The following is a 23,869-nucleotide window of genomic DNA, read 5'->3' as shown; positions in this document are numbered from 1 at the left end:
CTTAAAGATTATTTTATATAATTTTGAAAACAGCAAGTTGGTTTTTGTTGCTTCATGCTGCTGTTGGTATGTTGGTAGTTTTTTTGTGTGAGTCTTAGTGTGCTTGTGTGTGGGGGGGAGGCATTCGGGTGATAGGGGACAGGTACATATTACGCATCGATCCAAATATATATTTCAAGTCCTTCAATATTTAATATTTTTATGACATATTGTACAGATCTGCAATGTACATTCACCTTGGCTTTAAGGCGAGTGGTATGGTAGGAGCTGTATTTTTTCCAGTTTTACCCAAAACTAAAACAAACTGCAGTGTACTCTTAATATTACTGCATTGATCTTTTAGAACATGACTCAAGGAAGCCAATAACCACATTTCCATTTCCATACGTTGTGCTCAGGTCTTGCGGTTCTTGAGTTAAGGCCAACAAATGTTTTGGACTTGTTCCTCCTCCAAATTAAAGTCATGCACATCAAGCAGAAATGACACCCCTTACATCAAATCAAGCCTTGGGATCTCCATTATAGAACCAATATCATTCATCTTTTGTGTCAGCTTTACTTGTCTCAATATTTGAGTGCCAGTACCACTTGGTCTGCCTTAATTTCAACCTGCCTTAACATAGAAATGTAATATTCCTGATAGGCTGGATCTTAACATGTGGTAAACATGACTTATAACATGGTGTGTTTGATGTCTACATTATTAAACACTTGTGTACCTGTAAGCAAGTAAACCTAATTCTCTCAATGTTCAATTCAGTCAGTGAACTGTATGTATGTTGAAGGTACAATGTTCACTTTATAAGCTATGAAGCCAACATAGTAAAAGATGCCCTTTTAAATTGAAATCTAATTTAATGAGGTTATCTTCAGAAATCTTACACTATTTTACCTTTTGAGTGCAATGCTTACTTTGGATTATTGACGCATGCCGGAAAAGAGAGAAAGCATCACATAGTGACCTCACCTAATCAAATATTTAGAGATAAAACCCCAAATTAACAAATTGGACTTAGAAAAAAAGAGTTGGCTAGTATAATAGATAGATTAAATATAGACAAAGGAAAGAACAAAAGAAAGATCAATTTCAAAAGAAAAGAAAAGAAAAGAAAAGAAAAAAAGAAAGAAAAGAAAAGAAAAGAAAAAAAGAAAGAAAAAACGAAAAGAAAAGAAAAAAAAAAAGAAAGACAGAAAGAAAGAAAAGAAAAGAAAAGAAAAGAAAAAAAAAAGAAAAAAGAAAGAATGAAAGAAAGAAAGTTAGAAAAAACAAAAGAAAGGGAAATGAAAAAACAAACAAACAACAAAAGAAACAAACAGCAAAAGAAAGGGAGAATCATACACCACAGATAGATCAAACTATACTTCTTCTTCAGAGGAATACACTGAAGTGGGTTTTCACAAGATATGATCAATCAATCTGACCCCGTATAAACCCCTTTACCCATATTCCGCATGTATTTATTTTTCAAGACTTTTAATATGTTCATACAAAGCCCTAACAGATATTATGCATTGAGAAAACAGACATTAGGTTGCAATTCTGTTTACTTTTTTAGCTAATTTTCCTGGCATATCATAGAAGATGGCATGAGTCTGAGCCTTACTTGAGCCTGCCTTGGCATGCTTGAACTCAGATTTGCATTAAATCTTACTATATAATATATAGATGATATAGATAACTCTTGGGTATCAACACGCAGGTCCAGAATAAAAATAACTAAAAAAAAAACAAGGCAGTTTGCCCATGGTGCCCCATGATTTTGCCATGCTACATTTCATGTTGATACATGTCCACTTCACAGGTATTGCCAAGAAATGATTAACCATAAACATAGTTGTACTTGAACAGAATGTATCCCAAATTGGTGCCTTCCGGAACAGATTGTTCCAAATTGGCACCTTCAGTAACAGGTGCCTGAGCAGGTGACCTGAGCAGGTTGGCAAAAATTTTAAATCTCAAATTGGTGCCCAAAAAAAGTTGGTCCAAATTGGTGCCTGAAGTAGTTGTCCCAACTTGGTGCCTGAGTGGATTGCCCCAGATTGGTGCCTAAATAAGTTGACCTTTATTGATGATTCATCAGGTTGTTTCAATTTTGTACTTGGACAGGTTACTTTAAACTGGTATATCAAAAGATTGGACAAAATAGGTTCCTCAAAATGTTCTCCCAAAATTATTCTTTGACAGGATATCCCAAATTGGTGCTTCAACAGGTTGTCTCAAATTGGTGCCTGAACATGTCATCCCAAATTGGTGCCTAGACACATGTTTTTAAACTGGTGCAGGAAAGGTTCACCCAATTTGGTGCCTCAACTGCAGGTCCCAAATTGGTGTCTGGACAGGTTATCTTAAACTGGTGCATGAAAACATTGTCCTCATCCTCACCAGGTCCCCTCAACAGGCTTGCCCAAATTGGTGCCTCAAGATGTTAGTTATCTTGAACTGGTGCATGAAAAGGTTGTCCCAAATTGGTTCCTCAAAATTTTGTCTAAAATTGGTGCCTCGACAGGTTACCCCAAATTGGTGCTTCAATAGGTTGTCTCAAATTGGTGCCTGGAGTCAACAGGTTGTCCTGATGTCTAAACTGGTTGTCCCAAGTTTGTGCTAGAACTGGTTATCACAAATTGGTGCCTCGACACATTGCCCCAATTGGTGCCTTGACACATTGCCCCAATTCATTGGTGCCTCCACAAATTGTCCCAAATTGGTGCCCAAATAGGTTATCCCAAACTGGTTGTCCCAAATTGGTACATTTTGTACAGGGTTTACTTTAACACAAAATACACGCGTATTTACGAGTTCGGGCACTTTCGGACCCCTTCAAATTCAAAGTCCCAAAGTCCAACGCGTACAAAATCTTGAAAACGTACGCATTCAAATATTGCAAGATTTGAATAGAGAAACACCCGATATTGTGCATTTATTCTCGGCTTTTGGCATTTAGGACCTACTCCCGATATGCAGGGCCGAGCACATTTTGTCAGCATCGATCCCCGCATGTTTTAGTATTGCGAGTCTCAAGACTGGTATAGTATCAGTTTGAAATTTTGCAAATTGAGTTTGGGTCCTTTTTCCTGTTTAAATGATGCACCAATTTGCCACCAAATGGCTTCAATTGGACTTTAATTTTGCAAAATTTTCCCTCTCAGGGGGGAGTATCCCCCATAAACAAGTGGCCATTTTCGCTTCTGCTTTCGACATTTGCCAATTTAGGCCCTTTGTTTTACAATAATATTTATAGGCATACAATAATAGGGAGAATGTGACAACGAAAGGCTTCATGGACCGTCATTTCACAAATTTTCGGCTTTTTCAAGTGTTCAATCTTAAATTTTAGTTTTTACACAGTAATAGTGCCAAAATGGTCCACCAAAGGTTCTGAGGGGGAACATCCCCTTGCATACCGGTAGTTGATAAACAAACGGCCACTTTCACTTAAAACTTGCTGTCCACAAAAGGCTCCATAGACTGCTCATTTTACAAATTTTCAACTTTTTTAAACTAAAATTTTACACATTAATAGTGCCAAAATGGTCCACCAAATTGCTTCAATTAGGTCTTCATTTTACAAAAGTTTCTAACTTCTCAGGGGGCATTTTTACAATTTATTATTTTCTTCAAAAATTGCCCCCCTCCCCTCCCACTTCTGACTGCTCCAGATACGCCACTGCTCCAAAAACACACACATTGTTAAAAATGTCTTCAAAAATAATATTATAAAAATACCCCTTGGGCAATGTTTTGGACCCCTTCAGAGGAAAAAATTCATAATTGAAAGGGTCCAAAAAAATTGAAAATACCCCTTCAGCAAAATGCTTAAAGAAAACCCTGATTTTGTACCTCAACAGGTTGCCCAAATTATTGCCTCAAAGGGGTCAAGAATTGGTATCTGGGTATATGTAGGTTATCTCAAATTGGTGCCTGAAGTGGTTGTCACACATACTGTATTTAGTGGTAATTTTTGGGAGGGTTTTATTTTTGCGGATTTTGCGATTGGAGTGCCATCCGTGAAAATAGGGCAAGACCAGGCAATCACGAAAATAACAATCGCAAAACTGTCTCTCTCACTTCCAATTCGCGAAAATAACTGTACGCAAAAATGACCAATGATACAGTATAAGACACCCATATAATTTTCAACATTACATCAAGTGTGTTACTCAGGGCTGATGGCATCAAAAAAGACACAGACATGAGGAGGGACCAATAGGGCAAGATAGTGAAAATGATCTGAGTTTGAGCCTACCTTGGCATGTTTGAAGTTGAACAACAGATAAAATTTGCATATTCCCAAATCTTACTATTATAATATTATATACAAATGTAAGGGTGTGACTTTAATACAATTTTATTTCAGCATTTGGAATACGGTAATATAATTTTATATTAAGAATGTCAAAAATAAAAAGTGATGCTACATGTATGTAGGGGCCATGGAGAAAACTCACAGAGAGTTTGATGAGACATGGACCGTTTACATGAAACAGAATTAAACCACAAACTACATAACTGAGATCTATAGGCCTATCAATAAGAAAGGAAAATACAAAGAATTATTGCAAAATACTACAAACAGTTTTTAATCCTAATGTGGCTCGAGAAGTCTAGCCAAGAATTTGCTCACTGATAGCTTCACATTCTAGGCTTAGACCATTGCATTCAAAATCTAGTCGGAATCGCTGAAGCATGACACCGTGTATAGCAATGGAAGTTCAGAAGTAAACACAGCCGATCACTACAGGTGATTGCATCAAAAATGTTGCTAAAAATTACACTTCAGCCAAATTTTAGACTGTCCAAATTAGGCCAATCTTGCTCAAAAGATACAGTTGACTCATCGAAATAACTTTCATCCAAATTTCAACATTAACAGAATTAATAATAACCTCCTGTGCAAATAATTGCACCGCTGTCCCCGGGGTCACTCCCATTGTGGCCTGTACACCATCCGCGATAATCAACTTTTGAAAAGCACCCTAAACAAGGATTTAACCCTTGGCTAAAACAATACCCTAAACAGGGAATTAATTCCTTGCATCAAATTTCATACCCTAAATTTCATTTCCGCGTATTAGCAATTGCAATTTTGCTACCCTTTTTCCCAATATTTCATGTTTTTGACACCCTAAACGCTATACGCGCGTATCGTGCTTACCCACGAAAAACGACCCTTTTTTTACGCGTTTTCATTATCGCGGATGGTGTACAGGCCACAATGGGAGTGACCCCCCCGGGCCGCTGTCCGACCAAAAAAAACATAGCAAAGCACTCTAGCATCGAATGTGTAACCATCGTGTGCAAATTCAAAGCTAAAGGTCGAGAGTAATCCTAATTATGCAACCAAATTTGGGTCGTACTGCATTATGGGCACCTTCATGTTTTGGTGGTATTTTTAAAAGGTCACTTACAGAGGTCAAAGGTCATTTGAGGTTATGTTTGTTTGTTTACCACTCAAACAGTGTGACATTTGAATCATTCTGAAATTAAATTGTTCCATGGTGAGTTGGTGATATTTCTAGTTCTGTCGCTGGCCAAGGATTAGGCTTAGGATAAAGTTTGGAGTTGAGGACACTCAAGGTTAGGATTAGGATTTGGGTGAAATAAAAAAGAAACTACAATCAAGGACTCTCTGTTATTAATGTTAATTCAAGTTTGATTTGTTGTAGGCTTATTATTCCATCATAATTAATGATCCACGATGCTTTTAATTCCAATTTACAATTTACTACAGCTTGATCAGTTTCCTCGGATCGCGATATCCAAACAAGAGAGGCGCATAGCGCCAAGACGTGAAGAGGCGCGTAGCGCCGACATCGAGGCGCGTTAGTGCCGATCAGAGAAGTGAGATTGCTTTTGGATATGGTAGTATAACAAAACTCATAATTGCTGGTGTATTTATGGGTAGTGGCAGAGGCTCTTTACTAGAGCTAACAATTTACAAGTTGTTTATCCCATTCAGTTTTAATGTTTGTACTGACAATAGCAATATGATCATGTAAGTATTTGTCATAATTTTGCTACATAAAATACAACTTAAGCAGCTGTTGTACCTAAATTAGCAAATTTCGAACATTTTGAGGACTTGTTTTCAAGTTGTAGGAAGTGCTATAGGGTGTCTTCAGTGTAAACTGTTTTCATTAGTATATTGACAATAATTGACAACCTGTTTGACCTGTCCATGGATATATATTTCATACATTGCTTACCCAGGACCGGTCATGCAGGTGTATTCATCATGTTTTGTGGTGAAATATTATTACAAATTAATGTGTAATTTACAATCATTTGTAGAGCAAAGGGTACAATTTAATACCGAATAGGGTGCAACTTGCTAGACTTGAGTCCAGTCCACATTTACGGTGTTTAGGATAGGGTTTAAGGTTAGGCTAGTCTTGTAAAGACTAGAATTGTACCCTATTCTGCAATCGCTCCGAGCAAAGATTTCCTCATTCCGACGGCTAAGTGCATATGTGAATGCACACTAAACCACGGCAATACATACACAGCACTTCTTGGAACTCCCGATCGGAGCCGGGAGTTTCATTTTATTGGAACTGCATTGCAAGCACGGTAATAATCATTATAAATAATAATGCTTTGTTTGTGGCTGTGAGTGACTTGTGCACCGATGTGTGCAATTTGCACAAACACATGCATCGCCAGAATTCAGTGCTGCAATAGAATTCAGTCTTTAAATGTTACACAAAACAGCCAACAGGTATATTAAAACACTCACAATTGTCGAGACTTTGACATGTTTGATCAATCATAAATAAATGTAGTCCGTACGCCATGCCAGCATTATTCTCGTAAAACTGGTCATCACCTTTCATGTTTTATGCTTTTTACACTCTACAAAACCACATACCTTTTCTTCTCTTGCTTTTCCTGGTTTCTAAGGTATAGTTAATACCACGAATATTTCGAATGGACATTCAGATGTAGATTTAACGTTAGTTTTAGGCCATATTTTTCATCAGAAATTGCGCATCGATAGCATCACCAGCAGCAATATTTTGGCGTTGATCAATAATATCAATTTATTATCATTTGCATTACACGTAGAGCAGGTTATGAATATTAACAGTGTGACGTCATACTCTTACAGGTGATGTTAAATTTTGGTAACAGAGCCATTCCATGTCAACTCCAGGGATGTGCACCGCAGCACCTCTATTTGTTTCTTTTTTTTTTTGTGTGGTGGTAGATATTAATGAGAAAGTAAAATCCTGAAAATTTGAGCTTAATACTCCATTTCGTTTTCCCGTGGCATCAATTTGAAATTTAGGGGGATCAGCGTAAAAAATGTGTCGCAACGCGAAAGACGATGTTTGGAGCTGAGACGAATATTCGTCTCAGGTTTGGAGGTCCAAAAATGTATAAAGGGAACCCCCAACAACTTTGAAAAGTATGTATCCTGCAGAGTTGTAACGAGTCAAGTCATTTCATGGTCGAGTCGAGTCATTTCTTGCAATATCTCGAGTCGAGTCGAGTCAAATGACTCGAGTCACTGTACAATCTGTATGGGGAAAATTTGAAAATCCGAGTCGAGTCATTTCAATTTTTAACAGTCGAGTCTCGAGTCATGACTCGTTACAAGTCTGGTATCCTGAGGGTACTTTTTTGTGTATAATTCAATTATTCAAATATGGCATCAGAAAACTTATGACTCCTTTAGGCCTACTTTAAAAGATATAGGGCCCTCAAGTCAAAATGCAACTTCGTCCATCCAGGACCAACTTCGGGGGGTCAGAACTCCAAAAGTAAAAATAATTTGTTCGTCCATTTTTTTGACAGTCAGAGCCCTTTGGTAGGAGATTACTCCTTTCCCATTAGAATACTTTTAGCTGAGATATTACCCATGCAAAACTCCAATTGTACATTTTTTGTACATTTTGACCCCCCTGAAAACCAATGTCAGACCATTTGCCCCACCATCAACTTCAGGTATGTTGAAAATATGTTCTTGGACAACATTTCTGAGAGATATTGGCTTTGGGACTCGATGACTTTGCTTTAAAAACATCAGTTAGGTTTGCCTACTCACATATATGTCATTCCAACCACATCAACAAAATGGGTTGGGTGGTCAGTGGTCATCCCCTCAAATTTTGCTGAAAATCATTTCTAGCATACTTCTATGAGCATAATGAACACATGAAAAAAAATGAATGCTCAACTCCAAGCGGTTTTGGAGATATGGCTTGTCAAAAATTTGGCCCAGGCCCCCACTTTTTGCTCTTTACGTCGTTGAATTAGTAGCATTTTAGAACACTCATATTTGACTTTGCAAAAGAGATATTATGCTGAAAAGTACTAAACTGGGGTGACTTTTACCCAGAAAAACGTAATCTGGCCTCAGAAACAGTGCGTCTTATCTATTTAAGAAGTTATGGGTCTCTCAAAACCTTGTTTCGTTTTGTCAAAATTTTATTTGTTAAAAACGAAACAAAAAGAGGTTTTGAGAGACCCATAACTTAATAGATAAGATACAATGTTTCTGAGTCAAGATTTTGCTTCTCTGGGTAAATGTCACCCTAGGTGATACTTTTCAGCTTAATATCTTTTTCGCAAAGTCAAAATATGAGTGTTCCAAAACGCTACTAATTCAACGACGCAACTTGAGAGAGCAAAAAGTGGGGGCCTGGGCCAAATTTTGACAAGCCATATCTCCAAAACCGCTCAGGGAGGTAAATAAGGATAATTTACTGGGTGGGCAATTTAATTTAATTTTGCCCTCAAATTAGAGAAAATAATTTACTGGGTGGGCAGCAGTAATTAATTGCATCCAGGCGTTTGGATTTTCTAAAATGGTAGACCTTTTTACGCAGCATTTGGCTTTACCTTCCCCCTAAATGCTTCTTATCCCGATTAGCATGTAGCAATGTCAAAGAAAAATTGTATTCCGTATTATATTTCACTTTGGACATTTAGAAATCTTACACTAATTATCACTCATCATTACAGGAAAAAACCACAGTAAAATTAGATGGGAAGGGTAATATTTCTATCAATGGCGTAGCATTATTAGGGCATGGGGGCATGTGCCCCCCCCATCAATTGCAAAATTTAGAAAATCCCATAGGACTTCTTGTCATATACACACATCACTCACAGATTAAAGAAATATAAATTTAATTTTACCTGTTTTGGCATTTTCTAATGTATTGAAATTATTTGCTATCTGTCAAAACATGAACAAGACTATGTTTAAAAAATATATAAAGTATTGCCAAACCAGTATATTTGACTATATTTACTAGTAATTTCAATGTTTACAAGTATTTTCTAGTAATTTCTGGTATCAGAAATGCAACCTTTCCATCTCATGCCTGAATTCTTTCTTTTATAAAGTCAAAATTTAGGCACTTTTAAAATCTTTTGCCAATTTTAGCAATATATGGCCAACCCTGAATTATATTGACCTATTTCCCACTGTTATTTAAATGTTTATTTTACCAATTCTTATATTAAATTACATAACATGTTTCACAAAATAATAAAGACCCATGTAGAATCACAGTAGAAAGGTGTAAAAAGTAATGAACAAAAAAAAACCCAAACATACATGTATTCTTGCAACATTAAAGTTTGATTGATTGTAGAAAATTATTGATAGTTATAATACTTAGGCCTACCTATTTATGTATGCTCAAAGACTTGAAATGAGCAATGCATATATTATCTGGATTAAGTTTCAAATAATGTTTCAAGTCTAAAAAACATGCCTCATTCAAGAATCCAAATTTATATGCTCATAAGAATTCTTTCAGGTTTTGTGTGGAAATTGCTCAAAATAATATTAATTTTTAGCTTCCTATACCATTGTGTACTGTGTGATCCCGGGGGGGGGGTTCTTCCTGGTTGAAGGTATACGGGGATGTGCCACGGTTTTGGGGTACCTTTTCAGCAATTTTGGTATATCGATGGGTGGGTTATCAGCGGAGACCAATGCGCCCAATTGGGCGCATTTTGGAAAAATTGCACTTAAAGCGCCCAATTATGGCAAATTTGGGTGCTTTTTGGGTGCTTTTTCTTGAAAATTGGTATACTGATGGGTAGCAAAACAGCAAAAAGTAGGTATAGAGAAAGTCAGCATCCGAAAGTCTGCGTGGCACACCCCCGTACAAAAATTTTCGGAAGAACCCCCCCCCCGGGGTGTGTGATATTGCTTCCTACGCCAAAGTTGTAAACATGGTAAATGAATAAATTGGCAGATGTTAAGAAAAAGCTAGAAAAGATACATCACTTTCATTATTCAATATCATTCACTTTCAAAATGCAAGTTGATTTCAAGAGATGCACCATGGTACTAGTTTTATGGTAATTATTATATGATGTCCAATTTTTTGTGGGCAAAATAATTTACTGGGTGGGCACTTTTGGGCAATGGGCAAGTTGAATTTACTGGGTGGGCAAAACAATTTATCTTAAAAAATAATAACACACTGGTAACAAAAGTTATGTATAGTATTGGGGCAAGGAATCCAATTACTACACTGGAATTTCAGTGTCCCAAGACAAGCGGTTCGTTATTTATGATAAGAAATAAGGTACCGCTAGGATATACCTCATTTCCTATCATATATACTGAACCGCATTTCTTGAGTCACTGAAATTTCAGTGTAGTAATTGGATTCCTTGCCCCAATAATATACATAACTTTTGTTATCAGTGTGTTATTATTTTTTGAGAAAAATGCAAAAATAGTCACAAATTTACCACAGGGGTGTAGTACCCCCTTAACTTCTTTTCAGGCCTGCTTCTTTTGGCTGAACGTTCTCACACTGACATCACTTTATTAATATTCATTATACTGAGTTACGTTTTGGTGCACTATGTCACAAAATAACGCACGACATTATAACGGGTTATACTTTATCGCGGCGTAAGGTATTATTAATTTTAAATAAGAGGCAAAATAAATGCAATAAAATGAGAGACCAAAAATTAAAAATTAGAAAATTATAAATTTTTCTAAAAAGAATTAAACAGAAATTTACAATATTTTTAATGTATTGGAAACTAATTTTTGAGCTATATTGAATGCACACTGCAAGCGCTCGTTACTTTTTCACACACCGTTTGAAGGCCGAGCACTTTCTATTAGTTTCATCTATGAAATCAATGACCAACCGAATGACCGGGCAGAACTTATGAAGTTATGATTGACAAAGTCTCTCTTGCCTGTACTTAAAAGCAGCATTACTTCATCTCAATATTCGATGTTGCCCTAGACATGCTAGAGAAGTTGCATTTGAATACAAAGATGCCTACAAATATAAAAACACCTCATTTGTACCTTAAAAACTAATTTAGAAGCAGCAAAATGGGCGGCTGCTTCGGGAAATGTTCCGCGAAATTTTGGCCTGAAACACAGATTTTCAAGATCTGTGCCCTCATCATGCACATGCCAAATTTTATGATGCGAGCAGGAAATTTTACACAGACCTATTTTAACGTTTCTCTAGTGTTTTCCCTAGCCTTTTTAAAGTGTTATTTTATGGTAACCCGTAATGTGTGCCAAAAGTAATTGCTTTCCCACCCACCTCTCGGCCTGCGGTCAGCCTGACAAAATCTCAGTTGCCCTCCCCCATTTTACCTTCCCCTATAGATGAGTTGACCTAAGTTGACCTAGTGTTTATCAACAAAGGCAAGGGACTGGTATATCGATATGTTTGAGTGAACCCCATGCAACCACTACACTTATTGTGATGTGGCGGGAGTTTTAAAAACACGATAGGCCTATCCCTGAACAAAATATCATATGCGCGCGCATACTGCCAGGCAATTGACGTCAGAAGTCAACTCATCTATAAGGCTCATAATTATTGCACAGCCACTTATTGTAATTTGTCCGGGAATTTGTCCCCCATGAAGCTGGTACGGTATTTAGTATAGGCCTAAGCCTATAATATAAAGTCATATCAGCACTCATAAAATACGGGGTCAAATATACACCGATTATTTTTGTTTGCTTTTGTTATCAATATTCGTGATTTTGGTTTAAATGTTCGAAAAATAGGCTAGGTTCGAAAAAATATAGTTTTTCAATTATAGATTTACAGAATAAAGTTAGTTTTGCCACAGATTTTAAGTATAGTTTTGCTTACTAAAACATATTCAACAAGTAGTCAATACAGGCACATTGGCTAGTAGGCCTAAGCCCAGGGCCGGATTTACCATTGGGCCAGATGGGCCCGGGCCCAGGGCCCCAAAAATTTGGGGGCCCCAATTTGGTCATGTGCATGTTTCTTTTTAGACCGAAAACACGATGTTTTGGACCAAAATATGCTATTTTGCAAAATTTTGCGCGCGCTGACCTTTTGCGTAGCAAAATTCGCCTTCATTTTATGCAAAAACTGTCTGATATTAAACAAATTTTTGCGTGCTGCGCGCGAAAATGTCCTAGTAAAATCGATCTTATAGTAGGTCTCCTATTTGTAAACCAAAACTTGAGTGCACATGCCTTCCTCACGGAGAATTTGGGGCCTTCCGAATTAGCCTGGCCCAGGGCCCCCAAAAAGGTAAATCCGGCCCTGCCTAGGCCTATATATATAGGCCAACTTTGGCATATTTAAAAAAAATGAGGCACCAACTGACCCTAATTGAACTGAAGGGCAATACAACCTTTGCCTAATTATAGTTCGATATAATAATGCAACTTGTGAGTGTAGGCCTAATTCAAGAACCTTCATTTCATATTACAATAAGCGTCATATGGGCGGGGCACGTGCACGGTGCCCCCCCCAATCGATTCGACTATTTAGAAACGCCATAGGAAAATTGCCGAAAACCCGCTTGTGCCCATCAGGCCCGGTAACCCCAACCCCATCATGGTCAGTGCCCCTCGATAAGATGGCTCTTTAATGCCACTGTTTTAATTCAGGGCCGTCGACACACACCGACACCGCCTGGCTAATAATTATTTGGTGCAGAAGGGACACTAAAATGAATACACGGGATCGATACACGTGAATTGCTATGCACGATTTTGATATCAGACGAAAATCTTCTGATACCGGGTTAGAAAATGATGAATATCTCCCGTCATGATTTTTTTCTCAAGAAACCAGATTTGGTCTCATAAACTTGGAAATACGTGTTGAACAGATATGATAGTCGCTAGAATGCGCTTTGAAAATTGGCCGTGCGCTTTGAACTCAAAATTTGACCATTTTATATTGCGTTGGTCCTGTTATGGACTACAGCGTGCAGCGTGTAGTACAGCTGCACTCACTGTAGGCAGTATAAAGTCGATGACCATTGACCTCAATGGGGTATACAAGCTTAATCACGCACAACCAAGATCGATTACCCGGCTATTGTGAGTAGCCTTAGTTATGTCCCTCGACTAATTATTAGTTTAAAAGAGCTTTAAAGGTTTGAACCAAATGGCTAATCGTGGCTGTGGATTTAACCTACCATGGCGATTCCTGCCATGAAGATATAGGGTCGAAGACACTGTGCGACACCTGGCCCCCCTGGCGATCCCTAAAAAAAGGGAAGAGAGAGAGAGAGAGAGAGAGGGAGAAAGAGGGAAGGGAGAGAGAGAGGGGGGGAAGCGGGAGGTGGAAGAGGGGTTATCATATTATGAGATGTTGCCCTGTGCATGTTTCTTTTTTGTCTCAAAACACTATGTTTTGGACCAAAATATAGTAAACTTGCAACATTTGCACGCTTTGCGAGTACTGGCTATTTAGCTAACAAATTTCACCTTCATTTCGTCGGCCGCAACACATAGTGGCGTACGTGAAGGACAAAATACGTCTCCGAGCAAAACATTTTGGAAGGATATGCTACTAGTAAAGGATTCAATACTCCTCCACTGTTATCTCTCAGTGACCCGATTCCATTTGAAATTGAAGTTTAAGGTTCAAACTATTAAGCTGTATCTTTACTAGTTAACAAGGAAGAACTATTATTGGATAATAGTTAGCTCTAAACCTATACGCCACTATGTGAAACGGAAAATTTGGAAACTCGCTCTACGCCACTATGTGTTGCGACCGACGATTTATATTTAGACCTGAATTGTCGGTACTCGCGCGCTTCGCGTGCAAATGTCTTAGTAAAATCGGAACAAAATATGCTTGTCTCCGCCATCCCCTGCCGATCTTTTAGTGTGACCCTTATTTGTAAATCAAATCTAATTGGTTACTTGAGCGCACGTGCCTTGCTCACGGTGACGTTGGTGTCTCCAAATTTTGGCCTGGCTTATAGGGCCCCCAAAACGGTAAATCCAGCACTGCATGGGAGTGTGTTACTAATCTTCAAGTTTCGAGTTTCGAGTTTCATTTTCGAGTTTCGAGTTTCATTTTCGAGTTTCGAGTTTCATTTTCGAGTTTCATTTTCGAGCTTCAGTTTCGAGTTTCAGTTTCGAGTTTCGAGTTTCATTTTCGAGTTTCGAGTTTCATTTTCACACGCATGCGACAGGGTGGCAAGTCAGCCCCCTCTCCTGCTCAGTTGACAGAAATGTTCTGACAAAATTTACGATTTACAATTTCCTTTTGGTCTATTTTAGACCCAAAATAACCCCATTAAAATGCCAAATTGCCGCGCGCATTTATCTCAGTAAAGCCATTCTGTGAGTAGATTTGCGAGACGTCTCCTCAGAAATTCCTTATTTTTTTATCTCGAACTTGAACATGAATCTCAAAAATAAGAGTTATAATTCCATCCTTTCGTAAATCAGGCCACACCAGCAAAATATATCCCCCCCAGAAAAGGTGTTATAAACTGAAAATTGATTTTCAGGGACGATCGGAGATTTAATTTTATGAAGCAATACGTAGGCCTACTCCGCACCCATGCAATAAACTGATAAAGCGAAGCACCTTGCCAGGGAAATGAGCATGGTGGCAACGAAATTGTTTTTCGGGGAGGTTCAACTTGATTCTGAACCAAATTAGTGTTGTTTGTGCAAATGTTATTCTTCCGCGCGCATTTTAGGAATGGGACGGGCGCCATTCTATACCCTTGCACCCCAACCCCGTGCATTGAACCATAGATGTCAAAGAAAGGCTGATCACTCGCACCTGTAAGATAAGTATCTTTGAAAAGAGCGGTATTGTATTCAATATATGTTTGCTGACATACACAGGTGATTAGTGTAATCTTCTTGTAGTGCAGGGCGATCTATTAAAGAATTGTATTCATCTATTGCTATGGTAGTTAATCCGATTATGACGTCACTTCTACGGCGTATAAACACGCTCATCCATGCACGAAAGCTCAATGAGCTGTGATAGTTATAAGAATTCAATTGCTGGCTGCATAATACACAAATCCTAAAAGTTTTTGTTGTGAAGGTCCGTAATTTGATCCAATGAGATCGATTGTACTTTTTGGCGGACAAAGAAACATTCAAGCTCATTAGTAAGTGTTTGTCGCTCGTCGCTACATAGGGGAGAGCGGGGAGTGTTCGCCCTATATTTTTCTAACCAGCCTAGCGATGTCAATTTTAAGGTTAGGGGTGACCTGATTAGCCCATGTGAAAGCCCTGTGTCTTAGATATATACGGTCACTATCCCAGAACTATAAGCCTCACAATAGCAACAGGATAGAGCAAACAAAAAAGTTTTGCAAAGTGGCGAACTTGCCCCATATTGGGGCAGGTTCGCCCATATGGTGGGGTAAGTTCGCCCTAATCACAAAAAAGGTTTAAACATTGCATAACAATAACATATTAAATGCAAACATTTAGCAAGAGTATACAGTGTATTCATTCTCTTCTGGGGAGTCACTAAATTTGTTGCAGGGGTCGGGTCAGGGTAAAATGTAGGGCCCAAAGTGAGCTTAAACGTATCATGCTTACAACTTCGGGGAGATTATTAATTAGGACATAAACGGTGGTATGAGTAATACTGATACCACATAACTTTTTAAAAAACCATGCTTTTCAGTAGTTTTACCTTGTTTAATGGTATAATTATAAATATTTTGCATAATACGCTGATGGGGCAGGTCCGCCCTCCAGTTTGGGGTAAGTCCGCCCGGGGAAGATATGGGGCGAACATGCCCCATCCTCAAAAGGGTGAACGTGCCCCTTGTGCACATTTTTGTATTTTCTTCAGGGTATGCAAAATACAAATCGAATAAGGAATTTATAACTGCATTAAATCTTTGACAAATCCTATATGTTCCCAATACAGATTTCCATTAAATTACGTTTTGGTGTAATTTTTTTTGTTTTGGCTGCAGTTCGATGAACACGTCCCTATATGTCGCGTAGCTAATAATTATGAGAAGTTTATAATGACCTATGTCACCTAATTTTGCCATCACCAAATTTCCCGATAGCCGTAGTGCTGAGAAACAAGGGGGTGGGCGAACCTGCCCCTGGGGCGAACACTCCCCGCTCTCCCCTACTGGAGTATAAAACAAGCGTCATGGGGGAGTGAAGTGGGTGTGACCAATCAGAATTCAGAAACTGTTGTTCTCCATTTAGTTTAGTGTGAAAACAGACACCCCTAATAGTACGCCCTCTGTCATCGAACTCGTTTGACACAAATAGAGGGCCAAAATATTTTTCATCGACGATGTTCTACTTAAGGTGATACTCTCCGACTTTTGGTTTAAAAATACTAGTATTACTTTTCGTGTTAACACCAATGATTATATATTCGTACTTTTTGGTCAATATATAAGCAGGTCGTGATTCTATCTTTAAATGTGAATGTGAAGTCTAAGCCTTTCCTCAAATTAAATGAGTGAGATGGTGACTGGGTTTAGGGTTCCCAGATGTAAAACGTCCCCTAGCAATCACAAATCATTAATTGAATTCAATTAATTAAGAAATCAATTAATGATTTGTGATATTTTTTCCCAAATCATTATTTTAGGGGGCGCTGTTACAAAATCGTAGGTTAATAACACATGCTGTCTCAAATTATGGGCCACAGGCTACAAGATCACCACGAAATTATTGACAAAGGTTTATAATTTATATATAATTAGTCTCGATCCCAACCGGCTTGTGCTTTTTTCACGCTGCAAATTGTGCCTGTACATGTATATACTCCGTTGCAGTAATTACAGGTAAGGCCTATTTTTTATTCGCATGGGACCGGAGGCATAATAACCAGGATTTATTTGGAGCTGAATTGGAAGAAGTGGACTTCTTTCGCACCTTTCCCAAAATTTTGGACTTTTTTTGATCGACAAAGCATAGGCCTAAAGAGCCTGGAAAGAAAAAGGAGCAAGGTAAACTAACTTGACGGGGACTTGACAAGTAAAATACAGACTAGACGGTACGCAGAGGGGGACAAAAACAGCAAATGTAGGCATTAGTAGGTAAATTCGATAGACCAAGACCCACCGGAGTGCTAAACCTGCTAAAACAACGTGGATCGATGAATACAAAGGTCCCGGACAAAAGTGCACTAGAACAAGTGATGAAAATCACTGTGCACATAAGCAGACACGATAAACCAGACATAACAACCACCAATGTAGGTACAAAACAGGTTAAGTTCGACGTTGCTCGAGAAGTCTAGCCAAGAATTTGCTCACCGATAGCTTCACATTCGAGGCTAGATACCATTGCATTCAAACTCTAGTCGGATTCGCTAAAGTATGACACCGTGTAAAGCAATGGAAGTTGAAAAGTAAACACAGCCGATCACGACAGGCGATCGCATCAAAAATGTTGCTAAAATTACACTTCAGCAAAATTTAGACTGTCCAAAATAGCCAAATCTTGCTCAAAAGACTGTTGACTCGTCGAAATAACTTTCATCCAAATTTCAACATTAACAGAATAAATAACCTCCGGTGCAAAAAACTACACCGCTGGTCGACCGAAATAGCAAAGCACTCTAACATCGAATGCGTAACTATCGAAGCTAGAGTTCTCGAGTAAGTTCGACGGGCCAAAATCGCCAATTCTAGAGTCCTCAGAAGTGTCAGGAAAACAGTACAGACGTACGCTGAATGTGATGAAAATCACTGTGCACATAGCAGACAAACAAAACCAAACAGATCCACAAATTCAAGTCAAAACCGAAGGCAAGTAACTCAGTAGCAAACCAGACAATAAACTCAGAGCAAAATAAGCAGTGTGTTTACTCTATAAAAGCATGGAAGAAAGAGATAAGAAGGAACCACAACGAACGCATTCACTTTGTCCACTCCCTTTACCGACATTTAGTTGACATTGTTATTCATGAGGATTTACTTTGATCAATACCCCGCGTTAAATAGGTGATTGGCATTGTATTCCATGTATTTGCATGTCTTCTGGAGCGTGTGTGAAGGATGATTTGAACTAATGACCTTCCGTGCAAGCACCCTATAGGATTTTCTTTGGTGACGTGATCATCGGTCATTGATGGCCTACATCTTTTCTTCCATTTTGCCCAATTTTTCCGAACTTTGATGACTTTTTTCTCAGAGTTGGCAGTCTTTGGCACTGAAACGAGTTAGCTAGTTACGATTATACACATATAAACTATTAAATTAAACAGGTTTTATGTACCGGACTCAACCGGAACATTGTGCATTATTTAAGAACATTTTACATCTATTTTTCATCGAAAAAGTCACCAAAAATCTTACCTTATTTGCTAAAGATGAAACTCAGCAAAAAAACGGCCGATTTTGATTACCTTTTCGATGTTTTATTGACATTTTCTACACAACACGATCAAGAAAACAGTTTGACTGTAGATCCCAAAACAAAGCTACTATACATGTTCAGAGCATCAGTGAAATTCCATAATCTTACTTCTGGGTAGCGTTTGTTTGTTCGTGGATGGGTTTGTTATAAATTTTTTCTAGTAATGATTTTGCCAAGCATCGATCGCGGTAAATGGATCATACATGAAAGTAAGTACCATTGATAGCTTTTCTTTTCATGCGTCAATAGATAAGCGGATTAAAACTTGGCCGATCGAAGTCGTTGTGGTTCCTTCTCATCTCTTTCTTCCATGATAAAAGCAAGTTCACTAATCATACAGAGACAGGGTTGCCAAAAGATTTTAGCCCGAATCGCGGGTAAAATAATCGAAAAGTTGCCCAATTTTTCTCTTTACCATTGGTTTCTATGGGACCAGAAATTGTCAAAAGTCGCGGGAAAAATCTTCAAAAGTCGCCCAATTGGGCTACCAAATCGCGGGTTTGGCAGCCCTTTATAGAGAGTGCTGGGAAGGAAAATGCAACACCAGAGGACAATCAATAGGGTATTGTCCTAATTGACATGATGTAAATGTCAAGGGAGGTCGCAATCAATAGAAGAGGAATAGATTGAATAGCGTATAGACAAATCCGATTCCACGCATTCCTACAGCTCAATGGCAGCCATTGATGGGGGCATCCAACCTGAAACGTGAAATGATACAGGCTTTGCGGGAAATTTAAATATTGTGTTCCATCACCCGTGTGACAAAAGGATGCTGAAAGGTTTTTTTCAATACAAATACAATATAAAATTGATTTTGAAGCAACGCTTTTCCATTCAATTCACCTTTTCGGTAAATTCCATAACCCTTTGCGAGTACACCTGAGAACTCGTCATTTTACGTCACGCCGATCTGCGTCGATGCGCACATCGTTCATGGAACATCGTTAGTGCGCATTGCAAGTCGGCGTGACGTCAAATGACGAGTTCTCAGGTGTACTCGCAAAGGGTTATGGGATTTACCGAAAAGGTGAATTAGGTAGTTACAACACGGATGGCCCCCAGTAATGGCGGAATGAATTTGGAGTATAAGTGGACAGACAAGGAAAAAGTGTCACTGAAACAAACATGTTGCAATAAATATTATTGTGTTAAAGAATAAAACCTATTTTTTACGCTCGCAAAGTGGACCTGTTTGGCCTTTAGCGATTTCTGGGAGGGTGGCCGCCCACGGGGCATATTATTGTCATTGCCAAAAATTGCTTGCACCCTCCCCCCCGGCCCGCCAAAAAATTCTTTGCCAACCCCCCCCCCCCCTGCACATGCCAATTTTTTTTGAACCCAATTTACAAACCTTAAATGCTCTTGATACATGTTGCGAGCGCAGCGAGCAGGAAAATGTGCATATTTAAGCGTTTCCGTACCGTTTTCCCAAGCCTTTTTAGCGCGTTTTGATTTAAAAGGCGCCCATGAATGTGTGCCAAAATCGCTTGCACCCCCTCTCGGCTTGCCAAAATTGCTTCCCCTTTTGTCTTGCCAAAATTGTCTTGCCCCGCCCCCCCCCATTTTACCCTCCCCAGGGCTTATAATTATTGCACAGCCCCTAAACAGAATTGGTGTCAAAGGTTATTAAGGGGGGAATTTCCGGTATTTAACCAAATACCTTCAAAATGCTTCTTCTGCCATATATTATATTGTACAATGATGTCATTTGCATATGCATCGGCTATACCACGTGCCTATAACTTGCAGACAGAATTGGGGTCAAAGGTCATTAAGGGGGTAAAATCTTACAATTGCATTATCTGGACATAGTCAACTTTGCAACGATACCTTTGGTAATTTTGGCGAAATTTGGCATAACATAATACATAACGCTAAATCCGAATTTCTTTTGGAATCATTTCACGATTTTTGATAATATCGAAGTTGGATGGGAGTAAAAATAAAAGTCACTTTTTCAACATTTTCCCTTCAGAATTTTATCAAAAATATTTTCATGTGAAAGAAGAATCTTTTCCCTTCTATTTTAGCAAAATAAAATTTTTGATTGATTATACACACATTATTTAGCCTATAGCGCAAAACTAAGATTGCCGAGTCCGGACTGATTTTGCTTGATTGCATCACATCTGTATTTTTCGTCAATAAAAACTTGTTCATTATCGTACCCAAGCACATTAATTTTTGCCATTTTGAAGCTGAACTGATGAAATATTGTGCCAAAGTGGAAAAAATTTGGGCTTTGGAGGCTTGGTCAGAAACCCACATACAGGCGTCAACATGGGGGGGTGATTGTATGGACCATCCCCTGGCAAAATATTGGGGATTTACCCCCGATCTACGCCTATGAAAAAGGCGCTTCAAAGAAACTGTATTTTTTTGTTCTCCGAATATTAGACTGGTTGAAATAAACGTAACATACAGTAGGCCTAAACGGTTCAAGAACCACTTCTTCCATATATCGTGACATATGATCGGTTTTAATGGTTTTACTGTCCAAAAGTGACATGGTTTATAATTTTGTTATTCGATAACCAGGACGCCCAACAAAATATAATTGACATCACATTAAAGCCAGGGGGGGGGGGCACTTCAATATGAAATGGATATAGGTGTAGGGTTGGCACTTTCGCACTAAGGGGCATTCGGTGAGAGCAAAATGTAAAGAATATGGGGTCATTGGGTGAGAGCATGATTTTTGGCATTTGGTGAGAGTGAAATGTAAAAAATATGGGGTCATTGGGTGAGAACATGACCTTTTTTTAAATGGAATCTTTGGGTGAGAGCCAAAACAGTGCCACAGAAACCTCGAAAATCGAATTTCTAGTTCTAAATGGCTCAGTTCAAAATCAGTGATAAATGAAAGTTGCTGTTCAAATTGAACTTGTAAGGGTCTTTGGGTGACGACAGATCAAATGAAAAAATAGGAGTGCACCCCCCGGATTAAAGCTTGATCTTTGGGCTAAATAAAGTTGTGTACGTGATGGCGTAAATATCTTAAGAAATTTAAAACTACACAAAATATAAAACGTCTCAATTAGTCATCAGTGTAAATGACAAAACTCATCATTTCAACCTATTTGGTATTTCGGCAAAGGATAATGCAATTATATGTGTAGCCCTGACAGAGGGCAACATACCAATCAGTCACCAGCAGATCGTCTGAGTTGGACGGGCTAACATCCTAATAAGCTAACATGGTTATAAAAGCATTTAAAAGATTTTGTCGTCAATAATATGAAAATAAAACTCACATATTTCCCCCATAATGGACAAGCAATAAACTGAACTAGACCATAAACTGCGAATTTAAACAACCCGATGTCAAAGCACTCACAGGCTGCCCCGGCCCGGCTTTCTGCCTAGACAAACCCGGGGGCACTCAGCTTTAGACTGTGACGGACTGACGGTGACTCTGGTTTCTTTATTTTCTTATGAAACCAGCATAAGAAAATAAAGGTTCTAAAAAGATTCTAAATTAAATCAGATGTCCTCGCAGGAGAACTTAGAGGTTCTCTTGAAACAAAAATGGTTCCAAAACCATCGAAAATGGCCCCAAAAATGTGATACAGGACAGAACCGTGAAGTTTAGGTTTTTTTAGAACCTTTAACGGTTCTCCAAAATTAAAGAACCTTTTTTAGCGGTTCAAGAGGGAGGGTTCTCCTGACAGGACAAAAAAGGGGGCATATAGACATAGACATAGACATAGACATAGATCATCATCAGTATGCGTGCATTATTTTGTACAATTTCACTCAAAAATAGTGTATACTATATGCCCCCTTTTTAGCAGTCGAATACCCGATGAACCCCCTTTTTTTTAAAGTCACACCGAATAACCTCCTTTTTAGGTGCGGTTACTCAATGTTCCCTTTTTTAGGTGCGGCTACCCCCCAAATGACCCCTTTTTTCAGAAATGTATCACCAAAATGCCATAAAATAATGCGGACATTTTCAAAGTAGGCCTAGGCCCTATCTTATTTCAGCAAATTTTGTAGGCTACTGTAATTTTAGGAACTTGATTTGAAATAAAAATAGAATTTTGCTCCATTTTGTTTTAATTTCCGATGACGGATGACCCCTTTAAAAAAAATATACCCAATGACCCCTTTTTTCAAAATATTATACCCAATGACCCTATTCTTTTTGTTTGTACACAATAACCACCCCCGCTCCACCCTTTTTTTAAACAACGTTTTAGTAGGGCCCCTATGGCTTCGCGATGCCGGCAGGCACATACCAGTCACTTCTAAAGTTGAGCGCCCTCCCCCCTCCCTTCCTATTCCAAAATTAATAGTCTTCAACACCAGGCTAGAGACCTTTTACTCCCGGCTTTTACTATGACCGGGCTTCAACATATATTTCGCTTTACTCACTAGTGGTTTTCCCGGGTTTTCCCCTTTTTTAGAGAATGTTTGTTGGATAAATATTGGCCTACTTAAAATATTAGAGTTATAAGTCTGAAATGAAACGGTACCAAACAAAACGGATAATTTGGCAACTTTCTTTGCCAGAAGCTTGACAGATTGGTTTGATAGTTAGAAGTCGTAATATTACGAACGAGTTTGGATGAACATTTTCTTAGTAGGCCAAGGCCCGGCCCTAGATAAAATTCCAACTCATACTTTTTGAACAATCTTCATTTGAATCTCTCCAAGTTCTTGGAATGGAAGAATATAATAGCTTATAATAAAAATAATATTATAACATCATTTCGCCTAGTTTTTTTATTTTTTTATTTTAGTATTGAAATCATTAATTGACTTATATAAGGATGGTCTTAACCCTGGAATTATGGATACTTTTGGCCCTCATAATTTCTAGTAAATTGCTGGTCTAAAGTATAAAAAAAAGTACAGGCCTAGGCCTACATCATACATTATATGACTTGATGAATCCATCTGTGAGGTCAAATTTGGGCAAAAATGCTCAGCTTTTTTCTTATGAATTGTTAAAAGCTACTTATAAATATCTACGCCTAGGCCTATTATATAGGCCTATTTATTTATTTTTTTAATCTTGAGCAACTTTCACAGTAATTTCATCAAAAATTGTTGAAAAATGCTCAATTTTGCAAAAAAAATCATAAAAAAGCCTGATTTTGGCCCATATTTCAAATATTTTTTGAAGAAGTTGGTCAAAATTTAAAAAAAATATAGGCCTATTTGAAAAGCGCATTTTTATTGGGGAAAAATATTTATCCGTGAACAAAAATATATAAATTACTGAGCTGTTGGCTTGCCATAGG

The 23,869-nt window shown here is 38.3% G+C and overlaps 1 protein-coding gene across 5 annotated transcripts in view; it reads right to left on the bottom strand.

Moving 5' to 3' along the window:
- Positions 1–7,034, bottom strand: part of LOC140155158 (uncharacterized) — a 231,930-nt gene extending 224,896 nt beyond the window's left edge. For all 5 annotated transcript variants that reach the window (XM_072177883.1, XM_072177886.1, XM_072177884.1 and 2 more), the window contains exon 1: positions 6,867–7,034. The gene's annotated coding sequence lies outside the window, so the exon portion shown is untranslated. The remainder of the gene's footprint in view (positions 1–6,866) is intronic.
- Positions 7,035–23,869: the final 16,835 nt, after the last annotated feature.

Source organism: Amphiura filiformis, chromosome 6 (genome assembly GCF_039555335.1).
Source record: "Amphiura filiformis chromosome 6, Afil_fr2py, whole genome shotgun sequence".
Taxonomy (NCBI): Eukaryota; Metazoa; Echinodermata; class Ophiuroidea; order Amphilepidida; family Amphiuridae; genus Amphiura; species Amphiura filiformis.
This window is presented reverse-complemented; position numbering and strand designations above follow the sequence as displayed.